Consider the following 10,796-nt stretch of genomic DNA (forward strand, 5'->3'; position numbering starts at 1 on the left):
AGATATGAAAATGAATGCATTCCACCTCTTATGATCCACACACGGACTGTTTACCTGCTGATTCTGCATCCATATGCAAATATGTTTATAGATATTACATTTTAAGTGTTTGTGATGGAGGTTTCATATTTCCACGTCACACTTCTCACAAACTCACGCTTTGCATACAAGTGAAACCCAGATTTAAGGTGAATTCACTGAAACTTCGGGGCACAGAGGTGCAGTGGTATCTTGGATGATTCGGGGTGTGGGTGCCAATCTGTGCATAGTTTGCATGCTCCAGTGTGGGTTTTCTGCGGGTTCTCTGGCTTCCTCCCAAAGAGTAAAAAGAGTAAAAACATGCAGGTTAATTGGTGACTACAAATTGTCTGTAGGTGTGAAGGTGTGTGTGCCCGCCGTGCCCACCCCCCCTTAAAAGGATATCAAAGTGAAGTCATAATGAGCAACATTTTTTTAGTGTGGGGAACTTAAATCTTTTTGTCAAAGTAGCATTATCAACATATTGTGCCAGAGTTGTGAACAACCTTCTTTCTTGGAGTGTTCAAGGGCACACTGAGAACTAAGGGAGGTATAAAAACATATGGTATGCTCTGGGAAAAGCATCAGTGTTGTCAATATGTAGTTTATAAGCAAAGGCATGCATGCAAAAACACCTTAAGATAATGTTATCATGACACCCTTGAAGACACCCTGAGGGTGGAGGACACTGTGAGAGAGAGACGATGAATGCAAATTACCATGTAATAAATTATATGGTTTGGGGGAAGAAACAAGCAGATGATGTTTAGAAAGCATTTACAAAGCCGAGTAAGGACACAGAGCACCTGCTGTGATGATGCCAGAAAAGGACAGCACCACAAGCTTCATGAATAAAATGAGAAAGGAGTCGCGGTGTTTCCCTGCAGCTCCATATCATACTGAATATCCAGTAAGTGCTCCAAATAGCTCATGCTTCAACCCAAAGACAAGGGAGTTTAGCCCCCACAGAGATTGTTTAAGATCGCGGGGCTGATCGTCACACAGCAGGACAGGAGTGGACTGAAGGATGTCGGTGGAAAGTTTGGTGTCATATCATATCCATATTCATTCCATACGTTTGAAGTGGAAAGAGGGCAGCTTTAATAATCATGGCTACATGGTCTTCAAAGAGAGATGAGACATGGGGAAGAGGAGTATAGAGTGAATGAGGAACTTCAAAGGGCTTTTGCGTGCACTCCCACATCCGTATACACAGAGCAAACACACACACACACACACGTACGCACTTAGACTGTACTGTATTTACATATTATGAATGTCTATAACCAAAGGGTTCAGAGGAAAATAACAGAGAAGTTGCTCCACATGATACACAATGATCTGCAACTTTAATCACCACAAAAAAAAGCTAACAGGACTGCTGATTTAATATCTGTGTCAGCCTAGTTCTTTACAGTGACATGAGCCATGCAGCCTGTGCATGATCTCTATTGTTACCTCCACCAAGGAGTTTCATGTTTTGGTTTGTTTGTTTTTCAGCAGGATTATGGAACAACATATGAACTGATTTTCATGAACCTTGGTAGAAGGATGTAGCATGGGCCAATGAAGATCCCATGAAAAACACATTTTTTTTATATCTTTTATTAAAACTGTAAAAGAGCCATTCTCATGAAAATAAGCATCCACAGTTGAAGCCAGGTAACCGTGTGTGAGGTGAAGCATTGCATCATGTATGTATCCACATCATTACGGGTAAAAGGTGTTGTAACACAGCAGTATATCTTGGATTAAGCACAGAAGTGCCTTGAAACTTTCCCTAAAATCAATGCTATACCACACCATGAGATACAACACTAAACTACACCTGAAACAGATTAAATGATCACAAAGAGTGAAATCTTTGATTCTGACAGCTCAACTTATTTTTAGGAATTGGCAATCAACAATGATATATGATTGTGCCATTTAACAGAGCTGTTTATTTTAGTTTTTATTAGAATAAAAGAGCTAAGCAAGCTTGTCTAATGTAGAGAACTTGATGCTTGCAAATAGTGAGTTAAAAAAACAGCACTATATGCTTCAACGTTAGTTTTTATATAGTAAGAGACAGGTTATGTTAAGGATCACTCCATTGCATCAATGAACCATGATATCAGGCCCGTGCAAAAAAACATCCTGGACACAGAAACGGTGAAAAACAGTTGAACAGTACAGTTCCACAATGCAGTACTACACAGTTTTCAGTCTTGTCTTTTCTAACATGTATAATGTGTAAAGAAAAAATAAATTTGATTCTACTTTAACCAGACTTTTAAGTGTGGTGGCTGCCCCTAAAAGTCAAATCAAATTTTACCCCAAATAACTCTTATATGTCATGCTTTACAATATATACAACACAAGACACACTATCATTTAGGGCTACAACTAGCAATTACTTTCATTATCAATTACCCTAATTATTTTCTTGATAATCGATTAAATGTTTTGTCAAAAAAAAAAAAAAAAGCGAAACATGCCCTGTGCAATTTCCCAGAGCCTCAAGCAGATGTCTTCCAACGGTATGTTTTATACGACCAACTGTCGAAAACAGTCAGTGTTTGATATTTTTGCTTAAAAAATTACAATAATTCAATAATCAAAATAGTTGGCGCCTAAATTTCTGTTGATTGATTTATCGACTAATCGCTGCAGCTCTACAATCCTTAGATCCTCAATTTGGACAAAAAACTATACTAGAAAAAAATTTAAAAAAAACGTTTTCCTGATATTAATCAATTAACAAATGAAAACATTTAGCCTGACATCAATCCACTCTCAGCAGTTCTGCTGAGGACAGCCATGTGAAGGAGCGTTCACTTTGTCTGTGGATGTACAGAACTACTAGTGCTGATGTCTCTCTCTCCATATGAGACACATGCCTCAAGCCAAAACAGCCTTTCATCCTCCCAAAGCCATGCATTATTGATGATCAGACCAGAGAGAGAGACACTGAAACACACACTGCTTTTCCCAGTGTGACAGCTCGCTGCCTGTGTGAACGTGTATATGAATCCATTCCTCTGTGTGTGTGTGCATGTGTGCATGTGTGCGTGTGTGTGTGTGTGTGTGTGTGAGACTAAACAGGTGGGCTGGATTCCTTCAGTGATTAGCTGTGTAAATTGTCAGACAGCCAATCAGAGCGAGATGATGACAGAAAAGCAGCCATTGGCTCATGCTCTCCGCTGTCATCATGACAACAACCTCTGTGACCAACTACCATCTCCAGTGTCTCCAGTATGTGTGTTATTTGTTTCTTGTTGCACATAACAACATCTCATATGTGTGATGCCATCATATCAAGCGTTTGCTGACGCAACACTTGTGTTTACAATGAACCCTGCAGCCTGAATCGACATGTAGCAAACTTCTTCAGAGAGAATTCACTCGTATAATATTCAAGTTCCCATTTCCCCAATTTGAATATAAACAACAACCACACAGACCAGCGTTTCCCAGTTAAGGAAAGTAGTGCAGGATTGCTAAAGGGGCATTTTAAACTCTTGAAAGAAATGATTATAATTCAAGCATTACATTTTTTAATTAGTTTATGCATTTTATATTTAAAAAAAAAATGGGAGGTGAAAAATATGCTGCTAGTATACTTCTAGTTAAAGACTAATATGCTTATTTTCAGCAAGAGAAACAAGCTTGTGAAAAATGCTTGTTATTTCAAGCTGCTATTATGATGTAAAAGAGACACAGCATAAAAGATGCCGGCTTTTGTTTTTGAAATAGAACTGAGGTATAAATCAACGTATTGCTTTCAAAGATGATCGTCATGAATATATTACTTATACATCACAGGCTAAGCTATCTTTTTTGCTCAGTCAATTAATCTGTCAATAACACTTCAAAATCTGACAAGTTTATCTCACTTCAAAACATCTAGAAAACAATTTCCCTTGAAAAAGGTAAGCATATATAACTAATCTTAAGATATGTTTACTTTATACGTCATAACTTTATCTTTACTTTATATGTAAACATAATTTCAGATTAATTGTGGTTTACCTTTTTCAAGGCAATCAGTTTCTTAGATTTTTTTAAAGGAAGATTAAATTGTCTGATTTACAGTGTTTTTAATAGCCAATTAAATTTTTGCTAAAAGTATCAAAAATAAAGATTGTAATTATTTCAAAGACCCAAATTGCTCATTTGTCCTATAAATGGTCTTAAACCTAAAGCCATATTAAAAAAAATACTTAAAATAATCAGTGATTGTCAAACGTTTTGGCATTTTTTTCTGTCAGCCTAGTACTTATTTCAGCATCAAAAGGAGTGTTTGATTAATTTAAGACCTTGTCCTTCGTGCACTACTAAAAAATAAGTAAGATTAAAGTTGCAAAAATATGGATTTTGCAGCGTATAGATTTTTGTCAGCAGCAGTCAAACAGAATAAGGAATGTTGTAAATATTTATTCTATGTAATATAAACTGAAATAAACAATAATCATGTTTTCACATTCAAATTTACAGTTGTTAACTTTTTATCATATTTTCTGAATATGAGACAGATGAAAAAATCATGTTACTCCTCCATCTTATGCTGTCTTTAATGGCATTTTCTTAAATCTACCACAACCAATCAGATCCACAGAGTCTGCATCTTAATGTGGACACAACATGGATGCTACAAAGAAGATGTCTTTCTCTTTATTTCGCAGAGCGTTTAACGTTCCAGGTAAGTTTTATATTGCTATCCAAATATGGTGAGCTTTATATGAAAAATTGATTTTGTCCCAGACTTGTTGCTGCACCAGCGCATTTCCTATAATCACTAAATATTGCTTTACCTGACCAACGCTAATAAATAACTTATCTAATTGATCTAGCTCACTCTGTATGGACAACAAGTAACGGTTACAACCTAATACCATATACAAATTACAAGTGATTAAAAACTGAAATGCCCGAATTAATAAAAACTTTCTTTACATCAACCAAACTTCTCCTTTTGTCCACAGTATTTTTGCGTATTATGACATCAACTTGGCTAATTGTGTACTAGGCTTGGGTGGCATGTAATTTTTCATATCTTACTGAAATTATTATTAGCATATGATGGTATACGTGTGCGGTGTTAAGATTTTAAAAAATATGCTGTTATTCTCTCTCTGCTGTTGCTTGCCACCAGCTGTTTACAGTCCTGTAACAGTCCCTCCACCACTAGGTTTTAGATCTTTCAGCTCAGCTTCCTGTTCCACCAGTAGCGACCGGAGACAGAGCACTGGTGGTACATGCTGTGCACTACATACAGTGAGTTTAATAAAAAAGAGGAGTGCTTGTATATATGACAGTATTGAAAGAATACTTGCTAAATTTTCTGGTATACTATAATACTGTGATACCCCCCAAGCCTACTGTGTACCAGAATTTTCCATGACTTTCACAGTTGCTGTACCAATAGGCGGGGTTTTTTTACAAGAATTTTTTTTTCCTGTGGGGCACTCATTTTTCAGACACCACATGACTGCAGGGAAGGTCAATCACTGCTCATGAACTGCAGTCAAACTGGGCAGCAATGATGTTAACAGAAACATATCTTAATGTACTGTTAAATTTTAAAATTAGAAAGTTTGTGACCCAGCTGGCAGGCAGTGCTTTGTTTCAGCTGTTTCAGACATGGTGGCCAGGTCACAAACTTTCTCATTTTAAAGCTAAACACTTATGTTTCTGAAAACAATTGAGGTGAGAGACAGGCAATGCAGTGACATAATCTTAATTTATAATTGATCAGTGCTGTCTTGTTTGAGAGTTTGAGTTCAACAGCACTGACAAGATTGACAGCTGCATCAAATCTGATTATCTGTTTTAATTAATATGCAGTAATGCCATCAGAAGGACCACATCAAGGCAGAGGAATATGATTTTTCCCCAGATTATGTTTCTCATGTACTACTGTGTGCTGTCAGCAAACAGGACTAAAACATATTTTTATAAAAGTTACCGACCGTAGCTTTAAGCTTATGTTTGATCAACATGTTGCTTATACTTACATACCATTGGTCAACTGATGGCAAACACACAGCGTATTCCTCTTTTCACCATATTCCCAGAATATTCTTCAACTGAAGAAAATAAAATGTCACACAGAAGTCAAAAAGGATCTTTTGGAGAATAACAACATAGAGCTTCGCTCTCTGACTGGGCTTGGTGGGTTGCTGCTGAGCCTGTGGGAATGTGCGGAACATTGATGTTTCTAATGAAGAGCGCTGAGCTCCATTGATCCACCGGGGATGAGAGTGAGCTGTCAAAAGCTATCAGGCAAGTCAAAGACCCACTTTCAGCCCCGTGCAGCTGAAGTGAGCACGATACTGTTGGGGCACAAGGAAGAGCAGCTAAACCTCCCAAGGCAAACACTATAAAGAAGAGGCACACATGCAGACACGCCTTTGATGCCTTCACAGGGTTAAAGGGGGTTATTTGTTCAATATAGGCGCCCTACACAAATAACAATAATGGGTTAGGATGTGTCAGACATTGGAGGGATGTTTACATGGTGCTTTCGGGTCTGTTAATATTTGGCAAAATTTGTTTTTCTCAGAGCAACTTTCCTTCCAGTGTCTCTTAAATTCACCTGGTATGGGTATGCAGGGGTGCTGCAGCTAAAAAATACTTTAAACAATTTAAGAGAGTCAAAGATAGCACCTTCAAATGTCTTTTTTATCCAACCAAGAGTCCAAATCCCCAAAATATCCAGCTTACAATAATATATGATCAAGAAAAGCCTCAAATTCTCACACTTTAGAAGCAGAAACCAGAGAATATGAAGCATTTACTACTTCTGATTGGTAATTCTTTTTCACTTATTTTCTTTTTTATATATGGGATATAAAGTGACAGATGATACACAAGTGTAAATAACTGGGAAGCAAACCCACATGTCTTTAATTGTCCCCCACCTATCTGTTTATAATCAATGTTGCAAAAAATTGTGTTAAATACTCAGGACCTACTCTTCTAATCTAATCTTCTAATCTTATTTTCAAGACTATTCCTGCTTAAAAACGACTGAAATAATTAAACCACTAAATATTTGCCATCCATTTTTAATAGATGTTAATTTCTAACACTACTGACTGAACATTTTAGCTCTGATGCAAACTTTGTTTCAATTCAAAGTATTTTAAACAACCATGCTAGATCATTATAATTGGTGTTTCAGCCCTCTCTGACAATAATATTAACCATCTTCTCAGTTTCTGTTTTTCGTGGCATACCTTTGCATAGTGCACGCTTCTGAAAGCACTAATCATTGCATAGATAGTGAAAGTAAATGCGGGATTAAAATAGATTAAAACAGCACACAGATGTGAGTGTAGCTGGAGCTACTGTACTGTACAGTAGCTGTGACCCGGTAAGCTGCTTTATTATAGACAGACAATACAGTGCAGTGAGTAAATAGGAGACCAAGTTTAGGCACTAAAAACTACAGACTCCAGAATGACCACAAAGTCAAATCACCCCCTCTCTAAAACAGTTTTGACAAAAACTCATTTTATTCATTGCAGGATTGTTTTAGACTTCAGTAGTTTTATTTACATACTGATATATTTAATGAGTAAAAATGTATGTTTTAAATGTAACATAATTCTCATATAATCTGTTGAGCCCCCCCTTGCTCTTGAAAGTATGTCATGTGACAAGTTTGGGTCATGAGAATGTTTTCCTGACATAGAAATGGGGTCAGAGAGGGTTGAGAAACTCCAGTAAGACCAGATTTCATCGACAGAAAGTTTAAAATGATGACAAGTAAAGTAGGGTTGTAAAAAAAAATACATAGATACCCATGAGTATAATGATACTTTGTTTTGTGATACTGTATCAGTTCTCAAAAATTCATCAACTTTGAATCGTTTGCAATTTTTTACTTTCTTAATTTGTTTACCTAAAGAATCTTGCACCTATATTTCATTTTTTATTGATATAAGCAAATGTTAATTCCTTTGCACAAAAAGTAGTAAAGGTAAACTTCTTTATGCATATGAGGGTTTATTCTTTATACTATGACAGTTTTCCTAAAGTTAGATTTTTTTAAAAATTGCCATTTATAAACTTGCTAACATTACTTGCTCACAATATATCTATTGTAACTAGAGTTTGGCGAAATGTGGAGATTCAAATATCACAATGTTTTTACCAAATATTCAGTATTGATATTTTGATGATATCTGGTTGACTTTTGCTGCTTTCACAAAATGTATTTACGCAATTATATTTCCATAAATAATCATCATTAATGTGAATATAATGACTAAGTGGGTAAGGGAAAATCATAGAACAGCTAGAATAGTATGGTAAGTTCAGAAAATTACATCAATTTACTGAAATGCAGCCTTTAAAACCAGGAAAAGACAACATTTACAGCACAGCAACATCCAAAAAATATATCTAGTCTCATATGACCATATCGATACACTATGGACTAATTTTATCCCTGTATTGTGATATGTATCAAATCACCAGATTCTTGCCAAGACAACAATAAAATGAAGAACCTTCATCTGATAAATGCAGTCTAAATGAGTCAAATAAGTAGGCTACATGAATTTAAAAAAAAAAAAATCCATCTGCCAGATGAGTAAGTTTAAGGATCAAGCCTGCACGCAGAAACACAGTTGCATTGTGACCATCATTAAGTCTGTACAGTACAAATCAGATAAGTCACATGAGGTTTTGTTGTACTTTCTGATGCTATTGTATAATTCTCCACAGCTGACAACATGCATGCAAGCAGACAAACTTCTCAAACCAGATCGACCACACGACTTGCTAAAATATCCCCAAACAGCAGAATAATCTGACTATAGCAACACACTGCAACGTGAAAGTCCCTCAATCTGTCTTTGACACTACACCCACACCAGCAGTCTGTGAAGCACGCCAGCAATTACAGCGAACTTGTAACCCTCCTGCTAATACTGCACATGGTAAAGGGCACTTTTAATCAGCAAAAGTTGCAACTGGAGAATAATCTTCCAAGCCTGTGTCGTCACAGACTGGCGAAAAGGGGAGCAAATCTCCTGCTTTGCATGGACTTAGGAAAGATTATAAAACAGCAAAAATGCAATGCGTCAAACTGTTTCCATCACACCCTGTGGTTAACCTGTCCATGCACTTTCTGAGAAGCATGTAAGGGCTTTAACTTGCTCGCAGTAGCATGCAAATATTTCTGCACGACAAAAGGTCTGTCATATGCTGAGTGATGAGATCGGCAGTTCTTATCATTGTGACATTTAATGACTGGGAAGTGGAGATGACCAAAATTAGGTTATGGAGTCAGCAATACAGTGGTGATGAAATATGTGAGATTGCAGCATCCTCTGAAGGACAAGGTGTACATTAATGAAAAAAAGACATAAATGCATTAGATGTTAGAAAGCCTGTTTATATGTGGAGGGGTTTACCAGGAAACTCTAAAAAGTGGAAAGTGCTCTTGAATGCTTGATTTAAGTGGTGTTTTAAGTGCATGTTGGGTTTGTAGCACTTTGTGGCTCTTGTGCAGCTGAGTTTAAGCGGCTTTGACAGCAGAGGCTACACGTGGTTTGACACTCTGATGTGGAAAAATAAGTTGTTTTGGAAAATTCTGCTTTCTAATTTAGTAATTGCTAAATGCATGACCTATTTGTGGAGGCGGGATGAATGTATGTTGCTACATATCAGAGGAGCTGCAACATATTTTACTCACACTTTACAGTAAATGGTTAAATACTGATATTATGTGTATGTATTTATTGTTATTTTATCCAGTGATCTAAATTTATCTTTAAAATGAATCAGCGTCAAATTTATTTCAAAGTGCATAGTCAACTTCTATATATGTACAGAATGGTGATAATCAAGTTAAAAGGGCATTTAAGCCATGAAATATGTTGTGACAACCGTATTCATACTGATAGGAGCTGCATCTGAATGACTGAATATAAGACTTTTTTTACACCAGATGTGGCACATGATAAAAAAAAAAATACTGTGATTTAACGACTTGAAAAGTACTTACTTGAAAAATCTGCATCATATTTCAGTATATTATTATCATTACTATTATCATTATATAAAATAAATAGCATACATACATTCCACAGTTTCTGGTGATGATAAATGGTGATTTTGATTTTGGTGAATGAGTGATTTGGGTTTTGTTTTTTTTAAGTCAACATGCCTTTAAAACTCACTTGTGGGTATTGGGGTTCTGAGGGCATTTAAAATAAATACAACCATTAAAAGTTGCATGTCCCTCTCTGAAGCCAAATAAATAGCGTACAGTCCCTTACTTAAAAACAAAACACAGTTTACAGTAGTTGCACACACCACAGTGGATTAAAATACCGACGGTGAGTGGACAACACAAGCGTTTTACCTTACAGGAAGCATATCCTTCAATTCAGTGATATTTCACAGCATAAAACGAGTTGTCTGACCAAACAATTTCGCAAAAAAAATCTTCTCTTTGCATTTTAAGGACACAACATCACTCACCTGGCGGCGCGATGACAGCTCAATTGAGTTTCTTTGGGGTGAACAGCAGAGAGAGCAGGAGTTGCGCCAGGTCTCGTGGGAGGAATGAAAATATTAAAAACTTCACATTAGTTAATTAAACGAAAGCACGGAGAAACTCCGCCGTGCACTTTTACAAATTATCAGTCATACATAGACACTAAATAGCCCTGTGCAGCCCATTATGATACATCCTCCTGGCGCTTTAAGCGGATGAAAAATAGCTCGCGCTGTGTGTGCGTTTGGTGGTTTAAGATTGGCTACAAGCGCGCGATATG

At 36.7% G+C, this 10,796-nt stretch overlaps 1 protein-coding gene across 3 annotated transcripts in view; it reads right to left on the minus strand.

The window, feature by feature from the left end:
• Window positions 1-10,758, minus strand: part of arhgap9 (Rho GTPase activating protein 9) — a 62,993-nt gene extending 52,235 nt beyond the window's left edge. For 2 of the 3 annotated variants that reach the window (XM_088088943.1, XM_088088938.1), the window contains exon 1: window positions 10,501-10,758. The gene's annotated coding sequence lies outside the window, so the exon portion shown is untranslated. The remainder of the gene's footprint in view (window positions 1-10,500) is intronic. The other variant, XM_042505762.2, reaches the window with a different exon arrangement.
• Between the last annotated feature and the right edge of the window lie 38 nt (window positions 10,759-10,796).

This window comes from Plectropomus leopardus, chromosome 2 (genome assembly GCF_026936395.1).
Source record: "Plectropomus leopardus strain MGB_pleo_1.0 chromosome 2, ASM2693639v1, whole genome shotgun sequence".
Lineage (NCBI taxonomy): Eukaryota > Metazoa > Chordata > Actinopteri > Perciformes > Serranidae > Plectropomus > Plectropomus leopardus.